Here is a 16,698-nt window from a genome sequence, read left to right on the forward strand (position 1 = left end):
CAGACTTGCATAACTGTTCACTCCATCTACATATCATTTACATAAATCAGAAACATTACTTAGTACTTGGATGGGTGACCACCTGGGAACACCAGATGCTGTTGGCATCCCTATTTGTCAAGTGGGGTTGGTGGAGGATTAGTGCCCCTCCCTGTAAAACAATTAACTCTAAGCCATTGGCCACCCTGTCTGGGATACATGGCATCTGGCAATGAATGAATGAGGAACATTACTGGTGCCAACATTGAGCCCTGTGGGACTCCACTTGTTACTTCTCTCCATCCAGACATCCTATCCTTTATTACTGTCCTCATTTGTCTGTCTCTCAAAAAGTCTCTCATCCATTCCGAGAGGTTCCCCTTTAGTCCTCCTATATGCTCTAGTTTCCACATTGGTCTCTTATGAGGTACCTTGTCGAAGGCCTTCTCCAAATCTAAATACACACAATCCACCCAACCATCTCTCTCTTGTAGCACATCAATCGCTCTTGAGTAAAAACTCAACAAGTTGGAAACACAAGACCTTCCACTTCTAAATCCAAAATGACTTTCAGCCAAAATATTCATCTCTTCCAGATATTTTATCAACCTATCTTTTAGAATTCTTTTGCACAATTTCGCGACCATGCTGGTTAGGGACACTGGTCTATAATTCAGGGGTTCTTCCCTGTTTCCTCCCCTAAAAATTGACAACACATTTGCCCTCTTCCATTCCTGAGGCACTTTCCCCTCTTCCAGAGAACACACAATTAAACTGTGAATCTTATCTGCCAGTTGTTTTCTGCATTCCTTCAGTACCCAGTCAAAAATTTCATCTGGTCCTGGGGCTTTCCTTACATCTTGAGTTTCCAGTAATTTATACACTTCCTGTACTTCCACTTTTATATCTTTTATTACTACATTTCTAGTCACTCCCTCCGCTTCCACAAACTCCTTTTCATTAGTGAAAACTGATTGGAAACATTTGTTCATTATTTCTGCTTGCATTGCTGCATCTTTATACACCTCTCCTTCTACTTTCAGTTTGGTGATTCCTTCCTTCTGTTTCAGTTTGCCATAGACAAATCTATAAAACAGTTTGGGTTCATCCTTACATTTGCCTATTATTACCTTTTTCAAAATTCCTTTCTTCCTCTCTATGTACTCTTGTGTATTCATTTCTAGTTCTTTTATATTCTTCCTTTGTTCTGTTGTTACCTCTCTTTCTCCAATTGTTCCACGCCGTGTCTCTCTCTTTTTTTGCTATCATACACCTTCTATTAAACCACTCCTTTTTCCTGTTTTCTTCCCCCTTACTCTTGGCACAAATTTTTCCAACTCCCGAATTACAGAAGCCTAGAAAAATATCCCACTTCCTCTGTATCTATCTCGTTTCTCTGAATTTTCTCCAGTCTGCATTTTCGAAAAATTTTCTCACTCCTGCGAAGTCTGCTTTCCCAAAGTTGTATCTTCCCTGCCTATAAAGCTCGTCTCTTGGCTCCACGTTCCCTGTCATCATCTGGAACTCAATGACCACATGATCGCTATTTCCAACAAGACACAGATATTCCAAGGATTCTATTACATCGAGTTCTTTGGTAAACAGTAAGTCTAGTATTGCTGGTGTGTCTTCACGTCGGAACTGTGTCTTCTTTGACCCATTGCGTCATCACATTGTTCATTATCATATTTAATAATGTAGTGCCCCACAAATCTTCGCTGCCTCCTGAGTGTGTCACAGAGAAAGAGAAAGAGAGAATGCACAAGCGTGTCTGTCTGTCTGTAAGGCAGGGTGGTGGTAAGGCAAGCAGGCAGCCTGCCTCAAGGTTGTTGCTATGGTTACCGGCCTCCCAGCTCCAACTACAACCGATTATAGAAAATTTTTCACGTAAATAGTGTTTGTGGTGGATTTTGGTATTCTGGAAGTATTATCAGTGTTATTATTGTGGAGGGCTAGTCTAAGCCTTAGTTGTGGCACTGAACCTCTGCCAAGCATACAGACACTGGCAAAAAAACAAAAATTGCCCCCATTCCCCATTCACTCACTCTCCCTACACACACTTCACAGACCATCTGATGCAATCAGTTTGAAGTTGAAGGATTAGTGAGTATTATGACACCTTATTTTTTATATTTGGTTAAGCATCAACTGAGATATGAAAATTTAAAACAGATGATTTTCATGATTTCTCTCAGGAATGCCCAGCTGTGGGATGGGTTCGTGGGAACATCTGCCGTACGAGATGGGTTAAAGTCATCCACTGGGATTATACTGCTGCTTTTCTCAATCACTTCCTGTAGGTGTCAAATCATGTCTGACAACATCTAGTATTCGGCCTCATTCCATGCCCTTGTCTTAGGGGGAACATACGCTACCGCGATGACCTCTTGCCTTTCCCCCTGGTTTCTAGTTTCATATTTATTACCTCTGTCCTACTTTCTCCCGGTTCCACATTATCCACATTTATGCTGTTCTTCATTGCTTCATCACTCCTCCTCCTGTTTATTCTTTTCCATCTCCTCTTCAAGGTTTGTATTTGCCATCTCTCACTTGGATATGAAGATCCACTCATAACTTGGTCTCTACAATGCACATAATACCTGGCTCATTTACCATCATTGTCAAAATTAAGCCATCTGGGTTGGCATATGCCACTTACAATCTTTTTATGTTGTTTTTTACTCTATCCTTTTCCCTTCCTCTCTCTCTGTTGGTACCACTTCCTCAATTTCTGGCCCATAACTCACCAACAGAACTTTGTATTCTCTTCCTCTGTTCTCTGGTCATTTTTTTCCTTAGTTTCCTTGACCAGCTCCTTTATTTTAGTTCTTTCGTATCTCCTTATCCAAACATTTTTGAACTCCTTGTTGGCTAGTTTCCATGCCCTGTTAATGATCTCACTTACCATGACCTGTGGCTGACACTTAACTTGTAGTGGTCGCATCTTTCCCTCCTTGTATTTTCCCAGCCTAAACACCTCTTCATTCTCTTCCTCAGCTTTGCTGTCACCCTCCATAACTACGGATACTATCCCCTTAGCTCTTCTCAGTTCTTCTCTTCCCGTTTCTGATCTTATTGACACTGGTTTTTTCTTTCAATCCTGAATTAATCACACATTTCTTTTCTCATCTGCTACATCCTTGACTAAAGATTCTCTGCTTTTCAGTACCTAAACCACTTCCTTCTCCACTTTTCCCGGTTTTCCTTTCTCTGCTGTTCTAAAATCTCCTTTAGATTTATTTTTCCATCCAACTGAATTTTCTTCCACCCCTTGTGCTCTTCCCTGATTTCCCTGATGTGTTCATCATGCATCCTTGTTTTTGATTCATACTTGTCAAGTTTAACTTTCATCCTGTCCCTTTCCTCTTCCAGCTACTTATTTTCCCTCTTGAGCTGTTTCATTTCATTTTGTGGTTGATTTACTGCTCACTTTTAACTCTGTTACATCTCTCTCTTGGTCAGCACAGCATGAGCAGACGCTCTGACTCATTTTTCAACACCTTAATCTCCCTTTCCTGTTCTGAGGTCCATTTCTGCAATTCTCTAATCACTGCCCATACCTGTTGTAATTCCTGGGCATTCTTCTCACCCACTTTCTCCACACCTGCTACTCTTTGTTAGGTTCAATTTAATGCTCCCGTTGCTCCGTCTTCATTGGAGAATCTCATGAATTTGCTTTCATTGGGTGTAAACAATGAGCTACTGTATTTCCTTCTGCCATGATCCAGAATGGTACGTACGAAAATTTAAACCGCTACTGTGTTGTGCTCCTATTTGACCGAGTCCTCTGGCTTTTTTAAAACTAAATTCAGACAGAACTACCACTCACACACTCAATTCACATACTCACAATAGGCAGGCCTCCGTTTCACCGCTGGTTAAGCGATATTTCCCCACGGAGTTCATCTGCTGTCACCGTCCTGTGTATTTGTTCAGTTGTATTTACCTAGTTTTGAAAGGAGTTATGTTCATGGGGTCCCATCTCCGTGTCTCAACTGATCAAACTTAGCTTTAAATTTATCAAAGTTTTGCATGTTTGTGTGTACTTCCCTAGTTGTGATATACAGGAAATGAGCAATGCTCATGGGGTCCCATCTCCATTTCTCAACAAGTCAAATTTTGCTTTGAACTCATTCAAGCTTTTAGACTGGACAGTCTCTCTGTCCAGGCTATTTCACAGGTCTACGGATTTATTTGGAAACTGTACTTCTTGATATCCTTCAAGCAACTTGGCATTTTCAGTTTCATTCCATGTCCTCCTGTTACTCTCCCATCCCATACAAACAGATCTTCTCTGTCAATTTTTTCTACTCCCAGCATGGTCCTGAACACTACAGTCATGTCGCCCTCTCTGTCCTTTCTTCTAAGGTACCAGTGTGCAGTTCTAGCTTTTCCAGTCTTTCCCTGTATGACAGATCTGCCAGGCCAGGGACCATCTTGGTTGCTTGTCTTTGTATTTTCTCAATCTTGTTTATATCTTTCTTTTTATGTGGGGACCACACTACTGCTGCATATTGCAACCTGGGGAGGATCATGGCCACTTTCAATTTTTTCATCATCTCATCCATGTAGTGAACTGCTACTCTTATGTTACTCAAGAGATTATACATCTGTCTAACTATTTGTCAGTGTGCTTTTCGGGTGACAAGTTATCTTGGACCAGCACTCCCAAATCTGTCTCTTCTCTCACTTTTGTGAATAGTTCATTATCCATCAAATAATTCAGTGATGGTCTCTTGGTACTTTTACCCATTTCGAAAATTTTACATTTTTTTGAACTAAATTTCATTTCCCACATCCGGCTCCATTCATGAATCCTATCCAGGTCCTCTTGCAGCACTTTAGTCTCCTTCAACTTCTACTTGTCTCATGATCTCTGCATCATCATCAAACAGACCTGAATAACTGTCATTCCGTCTACCATATCATTTACGTAAATCAGGAACATTACAACGTTGTTGGAAGGACACAAGTCAAGAGTGAGAGCCGTGGAAATGAGTTATTTAAGAGGAGCCTGTGGAGTCACATGGAGAGACAGGCTGACGAATGAGGATATAAAGGAGCGTTGTAGTGTTGATGTGGATGTGATAGGAAGCGTTATGAGGAACACACTGAGGTGGTTTGGCCATGTGGAGAGGATGGAGGGTGAAAGACTGACGAAGAGAGTGTATGTGAGTGAGGTGGAGGGGGAAAGAGGGAGGGGGAGGCCGAGGATGAGATGGAGAGATGGGGTGGAGAGGTATATGAGAGAGGGGGGTGTGAGTTGGGAGCAGGGGAGTGAAATGGCTGGGGACAGGGCGACTTGGAGGCAATTTGTTTGTGGCCACCCCAAACGGGATTGAGGCGTCTGGCAATAGATAGATAGATAGATAGGAACATTACGGCGCGCTAACACCGAGCCCTGTGGGACTCCACTTGCTACTTCCCTCCATCCAGATATCCTGTCCTTTATTACTGTCCTCATTTGTCTGTCTCCCAAGAAGTCTCTCATCCACTCCAAGAGGTTCCTTTTCAGTCCTCCTATGTATTCCAATTTCCACATTAGTTGCTTGTGGGGTACTTTATCGAAGGCTTTCTCCAAATCTAAATACTGTACAGTACACACAATCCACTCAACTATCTCTTTCTTGTGGCATGTCAATTGCCCTTGAGTGGAAGCTAAATAAGTTAGAGACACATGACCTACCACTTCTGAATCCAAACTGACTTTCTGCCAGAATGTCCATCTCCTCCATATATTTTATCCATCTGTCTTTCGGGATTCTCTCACACAATTTTGCAACCAAGCTGGTCAGGAACACTGGTCTATAATTCAGGGGTTCTTCCTTGTTCCCTCCCTTATAAACTGGTACCACATTGGCCCTCTTACATTCCCTTCATAAAGAATACACAATTAAACCATGAACCTTATCCAGCAGTTGTTCTCTGCATTCCTTTAGTATCCAATTAGAGATCCCATCTGGTCCTGGGGCCTTCCTCACATCTTGAGTTTCCAGTAATTTGTATACTACTTGCACTTCAATTCTTACATCTTTTAACACTGCATTTCTAGTCACTCCCTCCTCCTCCACAAAATCACTTTCTCTAGTGAAGACTGATTGGAAGCATTTGTTTATTATTTCAGTTTGCATAACTGCATCTTTATAGACATTTCCTTCTACTTTCAGCTTATTGATTCTTTCCTTTTGTTTCAATTTACCATTAATAAACCAATAAAACAATTTAGGTTCTTCCTTTCATTTGTCAATTATACCTTTTCCGAAGCTTCTTTTTTCCTCTCTACGTATTCTTGTATATTCATTTCTAGTTCTTTTATATTCCTCCTTTGTTCTATCATTATCTCTCTTTCTCCATTTGTTCAATGCCTTATCTCTTTTTAGTTTTGCTATAATACACCTTTTGTTGAACCAGTCAATTCTCCAGTTCATTTTCCCACTAACTTTTTGCACATGCTTTTCAACATCCATATTACAAGAGTCTAGAAAGATATCCCACTTCTCCTGTATTTCTTTTGTTTCCTTGAATTCTCGCCATGCCACTTCTTTGAAAAATTTTCTCAATCCTGTAAAGTCTGCTTTCCCAAAGTTGTATCTTCCATGCCTGTAGAGCTTATCTCTTGTCTCCCTATTTCCTTCTATTGTTTGGAACTCTATCACTACATGATCACATGATCACTTTTTCCTATAGCACACAGATATTTCAGAGATTCAGTTGCATCAGGTTCTTTGGTAAGAATTAAATCTAGTCTTGTTGGTGTGTGTCATCATCTCTAAATCTTGTCTCTTCTTTGACTCACTGGGTCATTACATTATCCATTGCTATATTTCACAGTATACTGCCCCACAAATCTTCACTACTTCATGAGTCCCACTCCTACCAGTTTACCTCTTGACAATTAAAGTCTCCCATTAGGATTATGTTGCTGCTTTTCTCAATCACTTTCTGTAGGTATCTAGTCATATCCGACAACATCTGATATTCCTACTCATTCCATGCCCTTGTCTTGGGGGGGCATATGTTACTGTGATGTCTCTCTTGCCTTTCCCTCTGGTTTCTAGTACAGTATATACCATGTTTATTACTTCAGCCCTACCCTCTCCCAATTCCACATTATCCATATTTATGTTGTTTGTCATTGCTATCATTAAGCCTCCTACCGTTTTTTCTTTTCTATCTATTCTCCATAGTTTGTATTTCCCATCTCCCATTTGCATTTCAATATTATCTCTCAGCTTGGTCCCTACAAAGCACATATTGTCTGGCTCATTTACCCTCAAGAAATTGTCCATTTCCAGCCATGCTGTGGTCAGACCATCTACATTAGCGTAAGCCACTTTCAATCATTTTGCATTGTTTTTTATTATGTCCTTCTCTCTCCCTTCGGTACCACTTCCTCAATTTCTGATTCATAACTCACTAACAGAACTCTGTCTTCTCTTCCTCTGTTCTCTGGTCATTTTTTTTTTTTTTTAGCTTCCTTAACAAGTTCCTTTATTTTAGCTCTCTCTTATTTGTATCTCTCCCTATCAAGGCATTTTTTAATCTTTCCTTATCTGCTAATTTCCAAGTCTTGTTCATTTTTTCATTTACCATGACCTGAGATCAAAATTTTACTTTTGGTGGCCTTGCCCCTTCCCCCCACACATTTTCCCAGCCTAAACACTTCTTCGATCTCCTCTTGGGCTTAATCATTTCCTTCCATAACTATTGACACTATTTCCTTCGCCCTTCTCAGTTCTTTCCCTTCTCTTTCTGATCTCACTGACATGGGTTTTTCTTTCAAACCTGAGATAATCACACATTTGTCTTGTCTGCTGCATCTCTAACAAGTGATTCTTTACTTTTTAGTACCCTAACCCCTTCTATCTCTACCTTTTCTTAGTTTTCTTTCTTCTGATGTTCTATAATCTCCTTTAGATTTATTTTCCCTTCTCCCTGAATTTTCTTCCACCTCTTATGCTCATCCTTGATTTCCTTAATGTGTTCATCCTGCAGCTTTATTTTTTGTTCATACTCTTCGAGTTTACTATCTATCTATCTATCAATTGCCAGACCCCTCAATCCCGTTTGGGGTGGCCACAAACAAATCGCCTCCACATCGCCCTGTCCCCCGCCATTTCACTGCCCTGCTCCCAACTCACACCCCCCTCTACCATGTACCTCTCCACCCCATCCCTCCATCTCATCCTCGGCCTCCCCCTCCCTCTTCCCCCCTCCACCTCACTCACATACACTCTCTTCGTCAGTCTTTCACCCTCCATTCTCTCCACATGGCCAAACCACCTCAGTGTGTTCCTCATAACGCTTCCTATCACATCCACATCCACACCTCAATGCTCCTTTATATCCTCATTCGTCAGCCTGTCTCTCCATGTGACTCCACAGGCTCCTCTTAAATAACTCATTTCCACTGCTTTCACTCTTGACTAGTGTTCTTCCGACAACGTCCAAGCTTCACTTCCATACGTTAGAGTTGGTATCACAATACTGTCATGTAGTAACTTTTTCACTTCCATGCTCACTTCCCTGTTTCTTATCACTGCTTTCAAGGAACCAGCAACCTTTCTTCTCTGCTGTACCCTTTTAAGCACTTCACCCTCCAAACCTCCATTCTTACTCATCACACTACCCAAGTACTTAAACGTACTCACATTTTCCAATTCCTCACCATCCAACCTCGCTGTACATTCACTGACTTCACCTCTCTCAAAGACCATCACTTTACTCTTCCCTACATTCACCTTTAGATTCCGTTTCTTACACACTCTCCCAAACTCATCCACCAAGCCTTGCAGCTCCCCTTCGTCTTCACTCAACAACACAGTATCATCTGCAAACAACAGTACAGGGAGTTTCCAAACACTATCCTCTCTCACCAGGGCCACTCCAACATCCACTATCCTACCTTGTACCTCTTTTATTACCCCATCCATGTACAGATTGAACAACCATGGAGACATGACACATCCCTGTTTCAACCCAACCTTCAAAGAGAAAAATTCTCTTAGTTCACCATCCACACGCACTGCAGCCTTAGCACCATCATACATACTCTTCACAGCATTCAACAACTTCCCATCTACTCCATATATTCTTAATACCTTCCACAATCCTTGTCTATCCACCCTGCCATATGCTTTCTCCAAATCCATGAATTCCACATACAACTTCTTTCCCTTCTCTAGAAACTTTTCCACTAAAGATCTAAGAATGAATATCTGATCTACACAACCTCTTCCCTTCCTAAAGCCTCCCTGTTCTTCTCCAACTAATTCCTCTGTTCTTTCTCTAACTCTGTCAATAAGTATCCTACCATACACCTTTCCTATTATACTAAGAAGACAAATGCCCCTATGATTACCACATACTTCTTTTTCCCCTTTTCCTTTGTACAAGGGAATAATTATACCTGACTTCCAGTCCTCCGAGACTCTACCTTCCTCCCAGGCCAATCTCCACATCTTCCACATCCATTCTACTACTATCTCTCCCCCATGTTTCAGCATTTCACCACACACTCCATCAATTCCTGGGGCTTTCCCCAATTTAACTTTTTTCATTGCTTCCACAACTTCTATCCTACTGATTTCTTCCTGTCTTCTCACCTCCCTTCTTCTCCCAGCCATTCCCCAGCCACTTATACTCGCATTACTTCCATCCTGTATGTTCAACAATTCCTTAAAGTGTTCTCTCCATCTGCTCACTTTTTCTCCCTTCTGCACTAGTAATCTATCATTTTTATCTTTCACTCCCCTGCTAACCTCACTTCCACCCTGTCTTACATTTCATCTTATCCCTTCCTTCCCCCAACCTCATATTTTTCTCTTTTAAGCTGATCTGTTTCATTTCAGGCTGAATCATTACTCACTTTTAATTCTGATATTTCTCTCTCTTGCTCTGCACTACATGAACAGATGCTTTCCACCTCGTTTTTCAATTCCTTAATCACATGCTCTACTTGTAGTGTTTATTCCTGTAACTCTCTAATTACCGATAATACCTTTTTTAATTCCTGGGAATTCCTCTCAACCACTTTTCTCTACACTTCCTACTCTTGTTTGATTCAGCTTAATACTCAGTCAACTTCACTTTTCATTGCAGAATCTTGCAAATTCACCTGCACTGGATGTAAACAAAGGACTCTCTCCTTCCACCAATATACTTCTCCTGCGTCTTGTGCTCTTATTTGACCGAATCCTCCATTTTTTTCACTAATATCGAATGGGACCATCACTCATGCACTCAGTTCACATAATCACAATAGAATGGCCTCCTTTTTGTCGCTGTTTTAGCGTTACTGTGTTCCACCACAATCATCTCGGAGGTGCTCCTCTGTCGGCGACCTGTTCTTACCTAATTGTTTTTACCTATTTGTATCTTTATAGGAATGAGTCAAGCTTGTACTGTCCCATGTCTTAAACCATATTTATCGTACATATCCTTAAATTTGTGAATTGTTTTGGCACACACTATTTCATTCGGTAGTGCATTCCATTGGTCAATTGCTCTGTTTGGGAAACTGAATTTCCTTACGTCTTTATCACCTCTCCTTATGCAGTTTTTTGCAGTGTCCTCTTGCTGATGCTCCTCCATATGTTAAGTAATCATTTATGTCTATTTTCTCCTTCCCTGATATGCACTTATATAGCATTATCATGTCACCTCTTTTCCTTCTCTCCTGTAGTGTTGGTAGATTCAGTTTATTTAGTCTTTCTTCGTAGCTTAGGTCCCATAAGCTTGGTATCCATCTTGTAGCGGCCCTTTGAACTTTTTCAATCTTCTCTATGTGCTTTTTGAGACGAGGACTCCAGACTACTAATGCATATTCCAGGGTTGGTCTAATGAATGATGTTATTATCCTTCTTAGGATGTCTTCATTTATGTATGTGAATGCTATTCTCATATTTGCAAGCAGTGTATACATGTTCCGTACCTTCTCGCTGATGTGGTTAGCCGGAGATAGTCTGTTATTGATAATCACAAATAGGTCTTTCTCTCTTTCTGATGTGTATAGGGCTTTATTTCCTAACTTATAATCCCAATCAGGTCTTTTTCCACTTTAACCAAACTTGATTACATGACACTTGTCCACACTGAATTCCATTTGCCATGTACTACTCCATTCATGAAGTTTATTTAATTCTTCTTGTAGCTCTTTACAAGAGTCTGTGTTAGTAATTCTCCTTTGTATTTTTGCATCATCTGCAAACATATTCAGATCGCTCTCATTTCCAGTGTTACTGTTTATATCATTTATATACACTAAAAACATAATTGGTGCCAGCACTGAACCCTGTGGTACTCCACTAGTCACTTCTTTCCATGATGAGTAGTTTCCTCTTAGTACTGTTCTCATTTCTCTTTTTATGAGAAAGTCTTGCATCCAACAAAACAGTTTGCCTCGAATTCCTCCTTGATGGTACAGTTTCCATAAAAGTCTTTGGTGTGGTACTGTGTCAAAAGCTTTCTTGAAATCTAAATAGATACTGTCCACCCATCCTTCCCTTTCCTGTATTGTGTTTGTTACTCTGTCATAGTAGCTCAACAGATTAGTAACACATGATTTTCCTTTTCTGAAACCAAACTGTCTTTCTGTTATCATACTGTGTTCTTCTAGATGATTTACCCAAGCTTTTCTTATAAGCTTTTCTAATACCTTGCTTACAACACTGGTCAGTGATACTGGTCGGTAGTTGAGTGGATTTTGTCTATTTCCTTTCTTGAATAAGGGGACAATATTTGCTTTTTTCCAAATATCAGGTAGTTTACCTTGACTCAAGGATTTCTTGAAAATTAAAAATAATGGTTTACATAACTCCTTTGCACATTCTCATAGTACCCAACATGAAATTTCATCAGGACCACTTGCTTTTCCTCTGTCTAATCTACTTAACTCCTCCTGTATTACTTTTTCTGCTATTTCTATATCTGGTAGTATGTGTGGACATGCATGTTCCACACAGTCCCTCTCAAAATTTTTTTCTTCTGTAAAAAATAATTGGAAATTCTTATTTAGTGCTTCACAAATATCTTTCTCTTGTGTATAAGTGATTCCCTCGTCCGTAATTGATTGTATTATATCTTTTACTTTGGTTTTGCTTCTGATATAGCTGTAAAACAGCTTTGGTTGATCACTACTTTTATTTATTCCTCAAACTGTTTTTGGGCTTCCCTCCTGATTCTTGTGTAATCGTTTCTTGCCTGTTTGTAATTATTATACACCCTTTCACTATTATGTCTTCTGTATCTATTCCACAACAAATCTCTTCTTTCTTTTAGATTGTTTACATTCTGTATTGAACCATTTCTGTATTTTCTTATCTGCTTCTTTGTGCTGTGGGATGTACTTCTGGACTCCTATTTCATAAAATTCACAAACTTTTTTATATACAGCATTTAAATCTTGTCCTCTAAGCTCATTTTCCCAATCAACTTCTAAGAAATACTTCTTTAGGTCTTGATAATTTCCCTTTTTATAGTTTAGGCTTTTTTTGTAACTATCATTGCTGATTACTATGTCATATGCTATCCTGAAATTATAATTTAGTACTGCATGATCGCTTTTGCCGAGTGGGGGGTGATATATTAAACTGTCAATATCATTTTCTTGCCTAGTAAATATTAGATCTAGCACTGAAGGTACATCAAGTCCTCTTTTTCTGGTGGTTTCCTTCACAAGTTGCATTAGGAAGAACTCTTCTACGAGATCCAGGAGTTTTTGGTCCCAACAGCTTTCTTGGCTAATTATATCTAGTGTATTCCAATTTATATTTGTATTGAAATCCCCAGTTAGTATAATTCTTCCTGATTTCTCTTCCATTTTATATAGTAATGATCTTAAACTCTGAATTGTACTCTCTGCCAGGTCCTCATATTCATCTCTTTCCCATGTGTTTGATCTGGGTGGCATGTACAAATTGGCTACAATTACTTTACCTTCAGATGTGTTGATCTCTACTGCAATCAGTTCTACTTGTGATGGTATATCTAGTTTTATTTCATTGACTTTTAGATTTCTCTTAGTTAATATTATAATTCCTCCTCCTTTTTTTAAATTTCTGTCTCTTTTCCATATATTGTATTCCTCTAAGTTTAGTATGTCATTGGATATCCTTGGTGTTAATTTTGTTTCAGTTAGGCATAATATTTGTGGTTCATTTGCTTTGACATAATCATTCATCTCTAGTAATTTAGATACCATTCCATCCACATTTGAGTACATCAACTTTATCATCTTGTTTATATACTTGTCATGACATGGTTCTACTACCTTCCTCCTTTTTATTTCATCCTGTTTGTGTACCACTTTCGTACCTGTAATCCTATTACTTTGTAAAAAAAATTTATTCTTCTCCTCTTCTGATCTTCCCTCATTTTTTGTTTTTGCTTACTCCCTTTTCTCTTTCAGTAATTCCAGTTCCTCTTGTGTTAGGCATCTTTTTATCCATACATTTTTGAACTCCTCTTTTTCCATAAGATTCTTTGCATTTTTTAGTATCTCTTCCACAGTGTTTACATTTTGGAAAGTCACCTTTAGAGGTCTTGTCTTGCTTTTCTCATATTTCCCTAACCTTTTGTGTTCCTCTATGTCTTTACTACAAATTTCCTCAGATACTTCTATCAGTAAGCTTATTACATTTGCCATCTCCTTTTTTTCTCTTGTGATCTTGTTTTTTTCTTCTTCCTCTTCTATACCACTGATTACTATAGATTTCTTTATATCTACTGAATCTCTGACTAACTTCGGATTGTTTTGGATTATTCTTTTCACTTCCTTTTTAATGCTTTTTTCCTCCACCCTTGTTTCTAAGTCTTTCTTTACTTTCACCATTTCAGCATACGTGGTTTCCACATCATTTTTGTAGCTTTGCACAGCTTCATTCACCTGTGTTATCTTCTCCTCAATATCACTGCTCTGGTCAGTAAGACTGCTTACTTGCCTAATTGTCTCTGTGTCATTTTTAAACTCTTCCATAACACTCTCGTGATTGACTACTGTACTTGCCATTTCACTCATTTTCTTCCTAAGTGTACTCAATTCTACTTTTTAGTTCACTGATGGTTGTGTCTTTCTTATTGGCCTCCCTTCCTAGTTTTTCTATTTCTTCCTTTTGCAAGTGCATCTGATGAGGTGAAAGAGAGAGAGATTGTCCAGGTGCTTGAGGATGCGAAAGTGGATGTATGTGGAATAACTGAAACAAAATGGAGAGGAGAAAGTGTGAGAGAATGGGAGTATGGATGGGGTATATGTGCAGGAGTAGATGAGAATGAGAGGGCAAAGGAAGGAGTGTGTATAGTTGTGAGTAAAAGATGGAAGAAGAGCATAAGACAGTATGGATCAGTTGGGTCAAGGATTGTGTGGGTAAAGTTGAAAGTTGGAATACAAATGTGGGCGATTGTGTGTGTGTATGCGCCAACGCAAGATCGTGCTAGAAGAGTGAGAGAAGAGTTCTGGACAAATGTGGAAGTGTGCATGGAAAAGTTTGGAAGGAGTGAGAGAGTGTTTTTGATTGGTGATATGAATGGTAAAGTTGGTAATGTGAAGGTGGATGGAATAGTTGGTGAGTGGGGTGTGCCTGCTGAGATAGATGAGAATGGGAGTGCGCTAGTGGACATTTGTGCTGGGAGGGGGTTGGTAATAGCCAATACCCTCTTCAGGCATAAAATGATCCACAGGTATACATGGCGAGTGATGAGAAGGGTGGGTGGTGAACTGAATGAAAGGAAGGCAATGATTGATTATGTGTGTGTGTGGATGAAAGGATGCGAAGATGTGTAAAGGATGCAAGAGTGTATAGAGGTTTGGGGAGTGGACTTTCTGACCACTACTTGGTGGTGGCCAGAATTAGGTTGCAAGTAAGATGGAGGAATAGAAGAAGGGAAAGACGAGAGGAAGGAGTAGTTGCAAGGAGAGTGGAAAGGTTACAAGAGGATGAGAAAAAGGCAGAGTATAAGAGAGAAGTGGAGGAACGATTGGGCAAATATGAATTGGAGCAGATGGGAGACGTGGAAGGTGTGTGTAAGATATTTACAGAAGAAATATGTGCAGCATGTGATGTGGTGTGTGGAAGGAAGAGAAGACGGAGGGGGGTGCAAGGAACAGCGTGGTGGACTGAAGAGGTGAAACAGGCTGTGGCACAAAAGAAGAAAGCATACAATGAATGGATGAGAAATAGGGGCGTGGAAGAAGTTGAGAGGCGGAAGAGAGAGTTATATGTGGAAAGGAAGAGAGAGGTGAAAAGATTAGTAAGAGAGAGTAAGAAGAGAGTGGATGAGGAATTTGGAAGGAATTTGAGTGTAAAGTGGAGGGACTGTAAGAAAATGTTCTGGAGAGAAGTGAAAAGAGTAAGACAGGGTGGAAGTGAAGTTAGCAGGGAGTGAAAGATAAAAATGGTAGATTACTAGTGGAGAAGGGAGAAAAAGTGAGCAGATGGAGAGAACACTTTAAGGAATTGTTGAACGTGGAGGATGGAAGTAATGCGAGTATAAGTGGCTGGGGAATGGCTGGGAGAAGGAGGGAGGTGAGAAGACAGGAAGAAATCAGTAGGATGGAAGTTGTGGAAGCAATGAAGAAAGTTAAACCGGGGAAAGCCCCAGGAATTGATGGAGTGTGTGGTGAAATGCTGAAGCATGGGGGAGAGATAGTAGTAGAATGGATGTGGAAGATGTGCAGATTGGCCTGGGAGGAAGGTAGAGTCCCGGAGGATTGGAAGTCAGGTATAATTATTCCCTTGTACAAAGGAAAAGGGGAAAAAGAAGTGTGTGGTAATCATAGGGGCATTTGTCTTCTTAGTATAATAGGAAAAGTGTATGGTAGGTTACTTATAGACAGAGTTAGAGAAAGAACAGAGAAATTAGTTGGAGAAGAACAGGGAGGCTTTAGGAAGGGAAGAGGTTGTGTAGATCAGATATTCATTCTTAGATCTTTAGTGGAAAAGTTTCTAGAGAAGGGAAAGAAGTTGTATGCGGCTTTCATGGATTTGGAGAAAGCATATGACAGGGTGGATAGACAAGGATTGTGGAAAGTGTTAAGAATATATGGAGTAGATGGGAAGTTGTTGAATGCTGTGAAGAGTATGTACGATGGTGCGAAGGCTGCAGTGCGTGTGGATGGTGAACTAAGTGAATTTTTCTCTGTGAAAGTTGGTTTGAAACAGGGATGTGTCATGTCTCCGTGGTTGTTCAATCTGTACATGGATGGGGTAATAAAAGAGGTACAAGGTAGGGTGGTGGATGTTGGAGTGGCCCTGGTGAGAGAGGATAGTGTTTGGAAACTCCCTGTACTGTTGTTTGCAGATGATACTGTGTTGTTGAGTGAAGACGAAGGGGAGCTGCAAGGCTTGGTGGATGAGTTTGAGAGAGTGTGTAAGAAACGGAACCTAAAGGTGAATGTAGGGAAGAGTAAAGTGATGGTCTTTGGGAGAGGTGAAGTCAGTGAATGTACAGCGAGGTTGGATGGTGAGGAATTGGAAAATGTGAGTACGTTTAAGTATTTGGGTAGTGTGATGAGTAAGGATGGAGGTTTGGAGGGTGAAGTGCTTGAAAGGGTACAGCAGGGAAGAAAGGTTGCTGGTTCCTTAAAAGCAGTGATAAGAAACAGGGAAGTGAGCATGGAAGTGAAAAAGTTACTACATGACAGTATTGTGATACCAACTCTAACGTACGGAAGTGAAGCTTGGACATTGTTGGAAGGACACAAGTCAAGAGTGAGAGCAGTGG

The 16,698-nt window shown here is 40.2% G+C and overlaps 1 protein-coding gene across 1 annotated transcript in view; it reads right to left on the reverse strand.

Moving 5' to 3' along the window:
• Positions 1–16,698, reverse strand: part of LOC145402635 (voltage-dependent calcium channel subunit alpha-2/delta-1-like) — a 440,994-nt gene that overhangs the window by 102,470 nt on the left and 321,826 nt on the right. The window lies entirely within an intron of this gene.

This window comes from Coenobita brevimanus, chromosome 58, assembly GCF_032717465.1.
Source record: "Coenobita brevimanus isolate Jiangsu-jjx chromosome 58, ASM3271746v2, whole genome shotgun sequence".
Classification (NCBI taxonomy): Eukaryota; Metazoa; Arthropoda; class Malacostraca; order Decapoda; family Coenobitidae; genus Coenobita; species Coenobita brevimanus.